General features: G+C 42.2%; 1 long non-coding RNA gene across 4 annotated transcripts; it reads left to right on the top strand.

The window, feature by feature from the left end:
- Positions 1 to 16: 16 nt before the first annotated feature.
- Positions 17 to 10,054, top strand: LOC105479028 (uncharacterized). Of its 4 annotated transcripts, none has more exons than XR_985642.2 (4): positions 17 to 1,968; positions 4,250 to 4,306; positions 5,236 to 5,340; positions 9,676 to 10,054. It is a non-coding gene; the product is annotated as an uncharacterized lncRNA (long non-coding RNA). The 4 variants fall into 4 exon arrangements; XR_985643.2 differs by having other exon boundaries at positions 17 to 1,788; XR_985644.3 differs by having other exon boundaries at positions 17 to 184.
- Positions 10,055 to 13,953: the final 3,899 nt, after the last annotated feature.

Below are 13,953 nucleotides of genomic sequence, written 5' to 3' on the forward strand. Positions count from 1 at the left end.
GACGCCATCAAGCTGCGCCCCAGCCAGCCAATCAGCGGCTACATCCGGAGCCCCGCCTCGGGCTCGGCGTGGGTGGGGCAAACGCTAGGCTCCAGCCGCGGAGGCCCCAGGAGCGGGGCTTATTAGGGGCGATACTATAAGCATGCAGTGCAAGGTAACTTTAACATTTCGGAGGCTGAAGGAGGTAGGGCCTGAGACCTAAGTGGCAATTCTGTTTTGTAAAGATCATAAGATAATAATGGTAATTATAGTAAGTCAGGCATTGTGTCCTAAATGTTATAACTTTTACTTGACTCGGCAAATATGATTGCACAAAGTGAGGGAAGACTGGAAAGTCAGACGAGACGTTAACAAATATAACTAACCAAATACATTTCTGTGACAACAACGAAAAGCACACCGTCTGTAGCAATTTAGTGATAATATCGTACTGCATATGAGTCAGGCCACAGGTGGAGTACTGCACTCCGTGTACCACACTTTTAAGAGATTTTACAGGCCCGGCACAGTAGCTCATCCCAGCACTTGGGGGAGGCCGAGGCGGGCGGATCACCTGAGGTCGGAAGTTCGAGACTAACCTGACCAACATGGAGAAACCCCGTCTGTACTGAAAATACAAAATTAGCCGGAAGTGGTGGCGCATGCCTGTAATCCCAGCTACTAGGGAGGCTGAGGCCAGAGAATCGCTTGAGCCCGGGAGGCGGAGGTTGCGGTAAGCCGAGGTCGCGCCATTGCACTCCAGCCTGGACAACAAGAGCGAAACTCTGTCTCAAAAAAAAAAAAAAAGAAAAGAAAAGAAAAGAAAAAAAAAGAGATTATACAGAGACATATTGGAGCTCGCTCAAATGTGAGTCACCAGATAAGGACGGGTGGAAGGAGGCGAAGAAAGATGACTCAGAACATGACATCTGTCTTCATGTGAAAGAATGGGTAGAACTGATGTGGCCCTGACAGTTATCTGTAGGGCAAAGGACTGGAAGTTAAATGAAGACAGATTTTAATTCAAAACAAGGATCAGTTCTTTAAGAGTCTGAAGAAGGGTTATTTTAGGAAGTAGCTCCTTCTGCCCCCTTCCCACCTGTTGCAGTGGATCAAATATACACTGAATCACTACCTCATTCATTCAACACTCATTTCATGAAGGCTTAATGCATTGCTGTGGGGCTTACTCTGCCGCCGCCCTGGGGCCTAGCTAGTCTTTGTAGTCCACATAGTCTCATAGTCCTGCAAACTGGCTCCAGCCCAGGAAATCACCCTGTGTAGCAGTGGCTGCAGTCAAGACCCAGGAAGACAATCCTGAGGGCACCTGACATCCAGCGTCTAAGTTCAGACTACTACAGTTTGAATAAGTGACTTGCAGATTAATTACACACAAGGGACCGTGTCTTCCTTTCATTGGATTGAACTCTGTCATGCCAAGCAGTCAAAACTACCTGTTAGATGTCCAATCCCTGATCCAGAATTTCAAGGAGCTGTGGAGGCAGCTCTATTATGGGAATGTCATAACCAGAGAACTTTGTGTCCTGGCTATATCTATTAGGGAAGTAGGTAGATTCCCACGTAACAGCGCCTAACTGACATTCAAGACTGTATGTACTGCAGAGTGCTGAGAGAGACGATCAAGGCAAGCAGTTTACCTTGGTGGCTTACTGGGATGCACAGTGGAGATTGGAGTCTCAGTAACCAGGAATAGCAGAGAAAGGTGTACAATGCCTGCTGGCCTAAGGCCTATGCAAAGCTTTGGGTGACACCATTCAGAATTCTCCCTACTGTACCACTTGTGTCCAGGTAAAGGACAGGCCTAGGTGATTCAAGGGATTGCCTTACCCCCTGATTTTGATTGAGGAATGTCTTTAGAAACCTTCACAATGCATTTAGTATCCAATTGACTCTCCTCTCAAAGCAAGTCTCTACTGCTGATGGTGGACTCTGACACTAAAATGGCTTGTCCTCCCATCTCTACTGCTGGTAATATTCTCCCGATCCACTCTAGCTGCTGCCATCCTCTTAGAATAGTGAGATCTTTTGGTTCTGCCTCCATGGACAGTCAAACCATCTGGGCTCCGAGTCCCCAGTTTGTGCTATTTTTCCAAGGGAGCTTTTCAAAATATGTCATGTTCATAACTAGTAGCCATTGTTTGCCACTCATCCAGAGACTGACAGCCAGTCCCATAGATGTGCTATAAAGAGTCGATTGACAAGATGATCAGTCTGTGTCCTTTGGACGAGTGTTTGTTCACACCACTTTACCGTCCTTTTTCATAGCAACTGCAGTGTTCATACCTACTGTACTCTCACACTTTCCAGCACCATCCACATACTGACAGCTAACTATTTCACCCCCTTCCTCCAAATTAATGCAAAGGACTGGGTCCAGGAGTTGACACTAACACTAGATCCCTGGGAAACACCCTAGTACCTCTTCTCCAGGCACATACATAGCATCTGCCCATGCCTGTGGCTGGATGATCTCTGTTAGGAATTTTCTTTTGAAACTTTTAACTTACTGTGATATAGTTGTAGATTCAAATGCAATTGTAAGTCTGGGATCTTTTGAGACATATCACCAATTCCGTGGCATCCTACTCTAGCTGTGTCCCTTCATGGATAGACATCCTATCTTGTAGTTTTGCCCACTGTGCCAGGTTCACTGAGTCTCTGAACTCCCCTATGTGCCCCACTAAGTCACCAGTGTCAGCTGGACAGGAAACCCCAAGTATTCAGAGGAAAAGTGTTTATTTCCCAATGGTCCCATGGATAGTATCTATACCTGATACCTAGAAAATGTATAGGTGCAGTTTTCTCTTTTTTATTTTTATTTTTTGAGACAGAGTCTTGCTCTGTCGCCCAGGCTGGAGTGCAGTGGTGCAATCTCAGCTCACTGCAAGCTCCGCCTCCTGGGTTCACGCCATTCTCCTACCTTGACCTCCCGAATAGCTAGGAGTACAGGCACCCGCCACCACGCCCGGCTAATTTTTTGTATTTTTCGTAGAGGCGGGGTTTCACTGTGTTAGCCAGGATGGTCTCAATCTCCTGACCTCGTGATCCGTCCGTCTCGGCCTCCCAAAGTGCTGGGATTACAGGTGTGAGCCACTGCGCCCGGCCAGGTGCAGTTTTATCAAAGTGTGGTTCTCTAACGCAGTTTTATCAAAGTGTGGTTCTCTAACGACTTGGGGAGCTTATTTAAAATGTAGATTCATAAGCCCAAATGTAGACCAGTGGACTTGGGATTTCTGAAAGTGACTCCCAGGAGGAATCAGGAGTCAATTAATTAATAAGTAGAAATTAAATACATTTATCATGCACAAAATGATGTCTTGAAATATGTATACATTGTGGAATGGCGAAATCAAGGTAATTATCATATGTATTACTTCAGATATTTATTTTTGTGGTGAAAATACTTAAAATCTACTCTCTCAGAGATTTTCAAAAATGCAATACTTTGTTATTAACTATAGTCAACATATTGCACAAATTCTCTTGAACTTACTCCTCTTATCTAACTGAAGTTTTGTATCCTTTGACCAACATCTCCCCAACCCCACCCGACCTGCCGCTCCAGCTGGTAATCACCACTCTACTCTTTGCTTTTGTGAGTTCAATTTTTTTTTTAAGAAGGAACCTGCATTTTTAACAGCTTCCCGGGAGATTCTTATGCACACTGACTGGGGACTGGCTGTGAGACTCTGCTCCCCATCTCAGAACTTTCCTAGAGTGAGTGAGCGCCTTCACACTAGGAAAATGTCAGCTCCAATTTGCCTAGAGAAAGGGGACTGAGGGCCAGAGTGGTGCTAGCTTTGCTCTTTGCTTTTTTCCACTCCCGCCCCGCTTTCTCTAGATATGCTCACTGCATAGCCTCAGGAAGCCTAAAGATATTTTCCAACCATTTGTGCTTTGACTCAAGAATTTCCCTTCATCTTCCTTGAGCTTTGAACCTCTTGCCTAGTTGGTTCTCACTTTTCCAGACCTTCTTGGAGGTGCATTCCAGTCCTTTCCTCTTATACAATCTCATTTTGGATATATCGACCTTGGTGCTGACCTGGTATGCACCGCCCTGTCCAGGGCCTTGATTGGTTCATATGAGTTAGAGGTAACTCTGTATCAAGTGCTTGGTTGTTCTTGAGGCCGTGTTCCTGAGGAATAAAGAAGATTAAATATTGTGTGCTTTTATGCAAGTCACTAAACTCTCTGTACTTCAGTTTCCTCATCTAAAAAATAGAGATAGTAATAGTATCTTATCTCGTAGGTTATTATGAAGATTAAGTAATATACATAAAGCCCTCAGGAAAAGCAGCACTTTATAGTAAGTATGCAATAATTTTTACCCATTATTATTATTATTATGAGTTTATATTCAGTTTTCCTTCATTGTTAATTAGTTTCAATATATATTTATACATGTATATTTAAAAGTTTTGATTGTTGATTATTCAAATTATACTGAAAAGACTGATGATTGTAGAGCTCCCAAATTTGGAAAGATTCAGAGGCATTATCTGAAATATATAACACCAACTTTTTCCATTTATTAAAACTAATTTTGGGATTCTCTTAGTATAATTATATGCAGAATGAATTTGATCCATATATTTTGTGAACAAAGGGGAAGAATATGTAGAGATTAAATTTAAAATTGAATATATTAGTTGAAGTTCAAAGTAAAGGATGTTCGTATTCTTATTGTATGAACTGTTCCAAACCTCTGGTCCCCTGCCATCTGTACTCAGTCAGGCAGAGCAGAAAGCTCTCTCTACTGTCCCACCAATTCTTGCTCCAGGACTAACCACTTCTTGGGATAACTACCAGCGGGGACATTCACTTATTTTAAAGAAGTCCCCACCTTTACCACTGGATTGAGATTTGCCACCATGACGTTAAGACAGTTGCAAAGGAGTACAACACTGGCATATTTCCAAAGTCTGGGATATTCATTCTTATTCTTGGTTAACGTGATGCATACCCACAACAATGCACATATACCTTTTGATTTTCCCAAAATTGGATCACAAGGAGTGCTATGGAATCCTTGTGATCCAATATTGAAAAAATGGATCCTGTTCGTGTACCCCCAAAATGCATATGTTGAAGCCCTAGTTCCCGATGTGATAGAATTTGGAGGAGGGGCCTTTGGGAGGTGATTAGGTTTAGACGAGGTCATGAGAGTGAAGCCCCATGATGGGATTTATGCCCTTCCAAGGAGATGAAGGAACCAGCACGCTCTCTTTCTAACAGGTGAGTATCTGGTGAGAAGGCAGCCGTCTGTGAACCAGAACGAGGGCCCTCACCAAGAAGTGACCAGGCTGGCACCCTGATCCTGGACTTCTGGCATCTGGAACGGTGAGAAGTAAATATTTGTTAAATATATACACCTACTATGCACCCACAAAACTTAAGAATAAAAAATTTTAAAAACTTTGTTGTTTAAGCCACCTAATGTACGGTATCTTGTTATAGTAGCTTGAACTAAGATAATGAGCATACTATTTTGTTATATAGTTTTCATTATATTTCATTTTAGAAATATATTATGGGGCTGGGCACGGTGGCTCACACCTGTAGTCCCAGCACTTTGGGAGGCCGAGGTGGGTGGATCACTTTCGGTCAGGAGTTTGAGACCATCCTGGCCAACATGGTGAAACCCTGTCTCTACTAAAAATACAAAAATTAGCTGGGCATGGTGGCACATGCCTGTAATCCCACCTACTCAGGAAACTGAGGCAGGAGAATCACTTGAACCTGCAAGGCGGAGGTTGCAGTGAATTGAGATTGTGCCACTGCACTCCAGCCTAGGTGACAGAGCAAGACTTCGTCTCAAAAAAAGAGAGAGAGAGAGAAATACATTGTAGTATTATAGACCAGACATGGTGGCTAAAACTTGTAATCCCAGCACTTTGGGAGGCCGAAGTGAGAGGATCACTTGAGCCAAAGAGTTTGAGACCAACCTGGGTAACATTCTGGGAGACCCTGTCTCTACCAAAAAAAAAAAATTAGCCAGGCAATGTGGTGCACACCTGTAATCCCAGCTACTCTGGAGGCTGAAGTGGGAGGATTGCTTGAGCTTAGGAGGTTGAGGTTGTAGTAATCTGTGATTGCACCAGTGCATTCCAGCCTGGGCAACAGAGTGAGACCCTGTCTCAAAAAAATGTGTATAGGCCGGGCGCGGTGGCTCACGCCTGTAATCCCAGCACTTTGTGAGGCCGAGGCAGGCAGATCACAAGGTCAGGAGATCGAGACCATCCTGGCTAACACGGTGAAACCCTGTCTCCACTAAAAATACAAAAAATTAGCCGGGTGTGGTGGTGGGCACCTGTAGTCCCAGCTACTCGGGAGGCTGAGGCAGGAGAATGGCGTGAACCCGGGAGGCAGCGGAGCTTGCAGTGAGCGGAGATCGTGCCACTGCACTCCAGCCTGGGCGACAGAGCGAGACTCTGTCTCAAAAAAAAAAAAAAAGAAAAGTGTATAATGAATATTTTCTCGTGCCAAAGACTTTATAGCATTTTTATTGACTCAATAACATTCCATCATATGATTATGTCATGAGTAACTTAACCAATCTACCTTTTGGATTTTTTTTTTGGTGGTGTTTACTATAATAAAATAATAAGATGGTGAAGAATTTGGCCCACAAGAAACACTTATTCAAGCCTCCAATTTTCCCTGGGCAAGGGAAGGTCACTGTGTCTATGTCCCAGCAAATTCTGAGGACACACATCAAGCTCCTGCAAGCTTGGCTACTGTGGCAGCCGAAGGTGAACCTGTGAACTTCTGCAGACGAATAGACCGCTAATGACTAGTGAGAAAGAGGTCAGGCCTCCCTCCCAGCAAGTGCTTCCCAGAAAAGTCTCAGGGGTTTTCCTTGAGCCCCTTACTTGGAGGGGAGTGAGGGAAGGGGATGAGAAACACCACAGCTCTTTCTTCTAGTCTGACAACTCTCTTCAAAGACTGCTCCTATCGGTTAACCCTTAACTTCTCTTAAATAACCCAGAGGTGGATTGTGAGTTAGGAGTTGCAAGACCATTTGGGGGCTACTTCTTTTTTTAAGGAATTCTAGATTGTGCTTTGTACCACTTTTTAGAAAGTGTAGACATTGAGCATTTATTGTCCTTGGTTATGTAACCTTACTGAAACTCCAAGACATAGGAAATATTTTGTTTAACATTTCATTACATATCCATTAAATCAGACTTGTAAATTACATTGAGGTCCTCTTTATTTTTGCCTTCTATCAATTCATCAAGGACTGAAGTCTTTTATTGCTACTATTTTTCTGTCCATATCTCCATGTATTTCTGAGAGCTTCATGCAGTCCAGTGCCTTATTTTTGAGTGCAAAATGATTCATAGTATATCTTTGTTGCATGTTATATTTTATATTAATAAAGATCAATATTTTGGTTTGGTTTAATGATTCTGCTCTTGTATTTTGTGTGTTTGGTCTTTATTTTTGCTTTTCTCCTGTTTTTTTTCTTCTTTTTGCTATATGGACTGTGTAGTCCTTGTTTCTTGTTTTGTTTCCTAGTAATCTGGAAGGCATGCATTTTGTTTTAAAATAACACATGCAACTTTATATTTTTCTTATTACTAACACAGAGAATAAAATAGTATCTTTGTAAGTTGAGAATACCAGGACACTTCTACTTTCTCACATTTCTCCTTCTTTGTTACTCCCTACACCCCACACAATACCCAAATTTATGTTGGTGTAATCTGGGATTTTAAACCTTACTTTAAAAATATATTTTTGTTAAGGATTATTTATGATATTTGTATTCTGTTTTGTAACTATACTTCAAATAGTTACATTTAATTCATTTTAATGACTATTTGCTTAAATGTCTTCAGTATTCATCATCAGCCTCTTTCATACTTTACCTTCTTGATTTCTTTCTTTTTTTTTCTGAGACAGCATTTCCCTTTGTTGTTTAGGCTGGAGTGCAATGGCATAATCACAGCTCACTGTAGTTCCTGGACTCAAGTGATCCTCCCACCTCAGCTTCTCAAGTAGCTGGGACTATAGGCGTGTGCCACCATGCCTGGCTAATTTTTAAATTTTTGTAGAGACACGGTCTCACAATGTGCCCAGGCTAGTCTCAAACTCCTGGGCTCAAGCGGTCTTCCCAACTCTGCCTCCCAAAATGTTGGGACTACAGGTATGAGCCTCTATGCCCGGTCTTGAATTCTTTTAAAAATATTTCTCTTGGGCGGGCATGGTGGCTGATGCCTGTAATCCCAGCACTTTGGGAGGCTGAGGTGGATGGATCACCTGAGGTCAGGAGTTCGAGACCAGCCTGGCCAACATGGTGAAACCTTGTCTCTACTAATAATCCAAAAATTAGCCAGGTGTGGTGGCGCACGCATCTAATCCCAGCTATTCGTGAGGCTGAGGCACAAGAATCGCTTGAACCCGGGAGGTGGTGGTTGAATGAGCCGAGGTCGAACCATTGCACTCCAGCCTGGGCAATAAGAGTGAAACTCCGTCTCAAAAAAACAAAAAACAAAACAAAACAAAACAACAACAACAAAAACAAAAAATATATTTCTCTTTTAGCTTGAGTGGGTTATGAAGTAAATTTTTCTTTAAAGAAGGGTTTGCAGGTATTTTGAGCTTTTGCATAATTGAGAGTGCCTTTCAATTGGCTTCACACATGAGTAAAATTTGGCTTGTTGTGGAGTTTTCAGCTTAAGTTTTTCATCCTCAGTATTCTGTGGATAATCTCTTCTTTTCTGAGATTTAATGTGTTATGGAGAAGTACGGTGCCAGCCTGATGTTGTTTTTCCCCTAAATAACTTGGTAAACACTGTGTTCATCCACAGTTGGCACTGGAAGGACTAGTGCCACATTCAGAGGGTTGGCTGAAACTGAGAGCCGTGAGTTTTGGTTCCTTATGCTCACTCCAGCTTCTCTTTTCCTTTTGAGCTATTGCTCATCCCTATGACAAACAGCGGCCTCTGAGGGAGAGGAGGAATCTCTCTCTTTTACCTTCCAGATCATATAAACCCTTTTCTTAAATCTCTATCAAAGCTGAGTCTAAGGTGCATCATTTAATAATAAGACGAGGCCGGGCGCGGTGGCTCCTGCCTGTAACCCCAGCACTTTGGGAGGCTGAGGTGGGTGTCATGAGGTCAGGAGTCCCAGACCAGCCTGGCCAACATGGTGAAACCCTGTCTCTATTAAAAATACAAAAATTAGCCAGGTGTGGTGGCCTATGCCTGTAGTATCAGCTACTCTGGAGGCTAAGGCAGGAGAATTGCTCGAACTCGGGAGGTGGAGGTTGCAGTGAGCCGAGATTGTGCCACTAGACTCCAGCATGGGTGACAGAACAAGACTGTCTCAGTAATAATAATAAGGCTATGCTAAATTACAGTAATCATATCACATGGAATAATTATGGTGATAATAGCTAATATTTGTGGAGTACTTACTATATGCCAGGTACTGTTTTAAGATCTTGACTTGTATTAACTCATTAACTCCCCAACTTAGTTCCTAGATGCCTCCATATGGCAGATGCCATTTTCCCTTCTTTTTTTGGAAGCACTAGTGAGCATATTATGACTCTTTGGATCACAGCCTCAAGAGAATGAGGCTCAGAGAAAGGAATTCCCACTTGTTCCTGTTTAAGGTCCACCTTCCAAATTCTCTTTTCTCATCTTAGAATCTTTCTCTTTTCAGCAGTTGACATTTGAAATACCTACTATCTTCAAGGAAGCCTCACCTCCAATGAGAGAAGTATGACCCTACTCTGTGTTCACAAGCAGACAAGAATGTGAAAACAGCTGTTCAACAGTGGTACAAAAAACCATTGCAGGGGTTGTGTCATTACATTTCTAAATTATAGAATTATGTCTTTATACTTGCAAATTAAAATTTCTAGATATTTTTTCCCTGGTGCATGATGAGTCCCTTCCAATTTGCAATTTCAGGTCTTTTATCAGCTCAAGAAAATTTCCTCCTATTGTATCTTTAGGGCTTTATGGTTCACTTGTCCTGACTTTTCTTCAGGAGCATCGATATCTATGTGTTGCATTTTAATTGTCTTTCCTCCATATCTATTATTTCTTCTTTGATAATTTTCATCTCTTTGTCCTTTCTTTTGGCATTTGGGCAAATTTCTGATATTGGTTCTTCACAAAATTGATTTAGTTTTAGGTATTGCTAATTCTGCTCTTTATTCTTAAATTCTGCTGTGGCATTGTTTGCTAACTCTGCCTGCTCTTTTTACAGTTCAGTCTAGTACCTTATTATCTTGTGCTTCGTGTATTGTTTTATAGAGTCCATGTTTTCTTTAACCTTTTTTTTTGAGAGTACAAAACAGATTTTAAATTAATTTTTATTTTTTTAAGTAAATATTTTTTGAAATTATGCCATTCTTTTACTTTTGGTGTTCATTGTTGTCTTCTCATGTTTCTAAAACCTTCCACAGACTCCAGGTTATTCTCTGTCTAGTTCTTATTTCCCCTATCTATTACTTATCTATAAAACTGAGAATCTCATCTGTCCCAGAATAGGAATAGGACCTGACTAGACACAGTAAAATTAGGTCAACAGAATTAATAAAAATGTAAAGAAGAATCCTCTTTGACTATTGGATAAGTGAATTTCTAAAAAAGATTTGAAGGAAGACAAGTAATCTATAATTCAAGAAAAATATAGAGGTGTCCTAGAATTTAGTGCCTCAGTCTGATACAATTATGAAAAAAACTGGAGAAAGTTGACCTTCAAATCTGAGAGATCTTAGAGAGATGAACAATTGTAATATCATAATGACATTCCCTGTCATAATGTTTGCCTTATAGATATTATTGAGTTTTTTAACTGTTAAGTTATATTCCATTGGCTCAGGTCACCTGTGTTTATCTAATCTCATCATTTTCTGTTGGTTACACCGATCTAACTCAATTTTGGAGGTACCTCATTGTTTCTTTCATCTACAGATCTAGCTAGTTTAAAGATGAAAACTGCAGCAGATGAGAAAGAAAAATACAGCTGGAAAACTTGGATGAGTTAGAAACACTAAACACTTTTCAGGAAAGCTGAGTGTCAGAGAAAAACAGATGCTGGAGGAAAAGAAAAAAAAACAGGTCACAAAAACTGACCTGGCCAAAGGGGCCATGACCACACATTATCCTCAGATGAGGGCTTCTAATTCTTTCTTCTGCTTGATCAATTCTACTGAGACCCACTAATGCATTTTCCAGCTCCAGGATTTGTTTGATTTTTTTCTATTACTTCAGTATCCTTGTTAAATTTCTGGTATATTTCTGAATTGTTTCTCTGTGTTTTCTTGAAGTTCATTGAGCTTTCTCAAAATAGCTATTCTGAATTCCCTGAGAGGTTACACATCTCCATCTCTCCAGGGTTGGTCACTGGGTGCCTTACTTGGTCCATTTGTTGAGGTCATATTGACTTCAATGTTATTGATACTGTCGATGTTTGTCAATATCCGGGCATTGAAGGATAAGGTATTTATTCCAGCCTTTGAAGTCAGGTCTTGTTTGTACCTGCCCTTCAGAGGACCTTCCAGGAATTCAAAGTGGGCTGACGAGTTCCCTAAGCCAGTGATCACTGCAGCCATGTTTGTACTACAGGGCACCCTAGGCCCAGGTACACTGCAATTCTTACAGATTCCTAGGTCCCCAGCCCTGTAGACTTGGGGGAGATCAGGGATTGTTCTCTGCATTCCCAGGTAAAGCCCCTAGCTTACTTCCCTTTCTTTCCCCCAAGCAAAAAGAATCTGTCTTCAGGCTGCACTGCCTGGAGTGTGGGGCGCGGTGATACAGGCATTCCCATAGCTGCTGCAGCTGCTGTCGTCATACTGGCTCACACCTCAAGTCCAGGGTCTTCCAGATCTATGCAGCATCAGGGCTTGCCCAAGGACTGCAGTCACTACAGCCTGCCTGCCACTGAAATTTATTTGAAGCCCAAGAAATTTCCAGTGATAAAGCCGGCCAGAACATTGGTGGGTTCTTCCTGTGGGGGCAGCTGATTCCCTTGTGGCCCAGGGTGGGTCTAAATGCTTCTTTTGTGGGCACCAGCCTGGAATCAAGTGCTGTGGGGTTCTGTCCAGTGTCGTGTGTCACTATGGCAAGACTGGTACTAAGTTTCAATATAAAGCCCTACACTTTCCTCTTTGTCCCCAAGCCATTAGATTCTCTCTCGGAGATGCTTTCCTGTGGTTGGGGGAGAGGTGTCATAGGCAATGCAAGACTGTCCTTCCTCCCTTCTTCAATCATCTTTTCTTATTATCATGTTAAAAGCAGGTGCTGTGATCTCTCACCTGGTTAGCTCTTGTGAAAGTGTTTTCTTGCATAGACAGTTGTTCAATTTGATGTTCCTTTGGGGAGACCATTGCTGGAGAATTCTATTCTACCATCTTACTCCACCTTCTACCTGTTTTTAGTTTTTACATGTTCTAGTAAATAATTGTGAAGTGATAGCTTTATTTAAATCTTGGGGATCAAAAGCATGTAGCTAAGAACGTTTCCCAAGGAATATTTTAAAATTTTTATATTGTTTATGGAATGACATGCTTTTTGATTCAAGGTTCTTAAATGTCGTTTTAGTTTTGATTCAATGTTATACAACACTGTTTTTTTAAACTGTGATCTGCAGCCCACATGTAATGGAATCACCTGGGGTGCTTATATATTAAAAAAATGCAGATTCTAGGGCTCACACCAACTAAATCTCCTGGGATTGGAGACCAGCAGGTAGCTCCTATAATCTCCACAGCTGCTTCTAAGGCACACCAAGTTTAAGAAGCATTCTTTCATATTTTCAGACGGGATTCTTACAAAATGGCAAAGAAGGAAAACCTTAATCTTTTAAAGTTAGAGTTCGGGCGTTAGACTGTGCACTTCTTCAACACAGTTTGTCTTTCCCATTTTCCCTTTCCAGTTCTTTATACTGTCAAGGGATTGGGGCAGAAATGGGAAACAAAGCAGCGAAAGAAAAACTATTTTTTTAAATACACATTTTGCTTTAATAATCACCAAAAACATTTTCATTTTCTGTCACCCACCCTGTCCACCGGTTATGTTGGCCTTCAATATATGGCAATAGCAACGTATATAAATCTATATCATACATTTATACACACACACATATTCTATCAGCACTGCGAAGACACAGACTAGGCTTTACTATGGCTGGGGGCCTCTCCCATGCCACTTAAAAATGAGCACAGGTTTGCTCTATGCAAGAATTTCAACAGAGTTGGTCTGGCCATCAGTCCCCAATTTCCCAGAGGTAAGATAGGCTGACAAAATGGGACAGCATATTTGAAGTGAGGTCAGTCCAATTTGGATACCATAGAAGAAAAGAAATTGGATGTGCTAGGTTAAGCCTGAGATGGTATCTGGGAAGTCACCACATTCATGATGTGAACTCAAAGAACACAGGTGCTACAGTGCAGACCAAAGCCCAGCCTGACTCGACCCAACAGGGTCAGGTATGGATCTGTGAGTAGTGCTCACTGAGCTCCGCCAGCAGTGTCCGGCAGGGCACGGCTGCTCAGTAGTGTGCTTTTAGAACCTGCCAGAGGAGCTCCAGCATTGGTACCACATGCCCCATTCATCGGAATCAGGGTCCTATATCCACTGAACTTTCCATCTCAGGACAGCTGATGAGGCAGAAATGTGCTGTTGCTAGTTCCCAAGCTGCTGGGGCTGTTGAGAAGCAGTACCACGAAACCTTCTATGCAAACTACGCATCTTCTGCTTAGTGCTGGGCCAAGTGGACCTTGGCTAACGGTATTCCATAGCTCTCAGAAAGGCTTTCTGGCTTTCTCCCAGCTCCACCAGGATACACCTCTGACTCCCTCTTCTGGACCCTCCGGTGGACTTGGAGGAACGAGGCCCAGATGCTCCTCAGCAGATAGGTAGCTGCACAAAAGGAGGACAGGCCCGCCTTTCCTGCTGTTTTAAGGACTTCTGGTGGCTGTGCTTCTTG

Source organism: Macaca nemestrina, chromosome 1 (genome assembly GCF_043159975.1).
Source record: "Macaca nemestrina isolate mMacNem1 chromosome 1, mMacNem.hap1, whole genome shotgun sequence".
Taxonomy (NCBI): domain Eukaryota; kingdom Metazoa; phylum Chordata; class Mammalia; order Primates; family Cercopithecidae; genus Macaca; species Macaca nemestrina.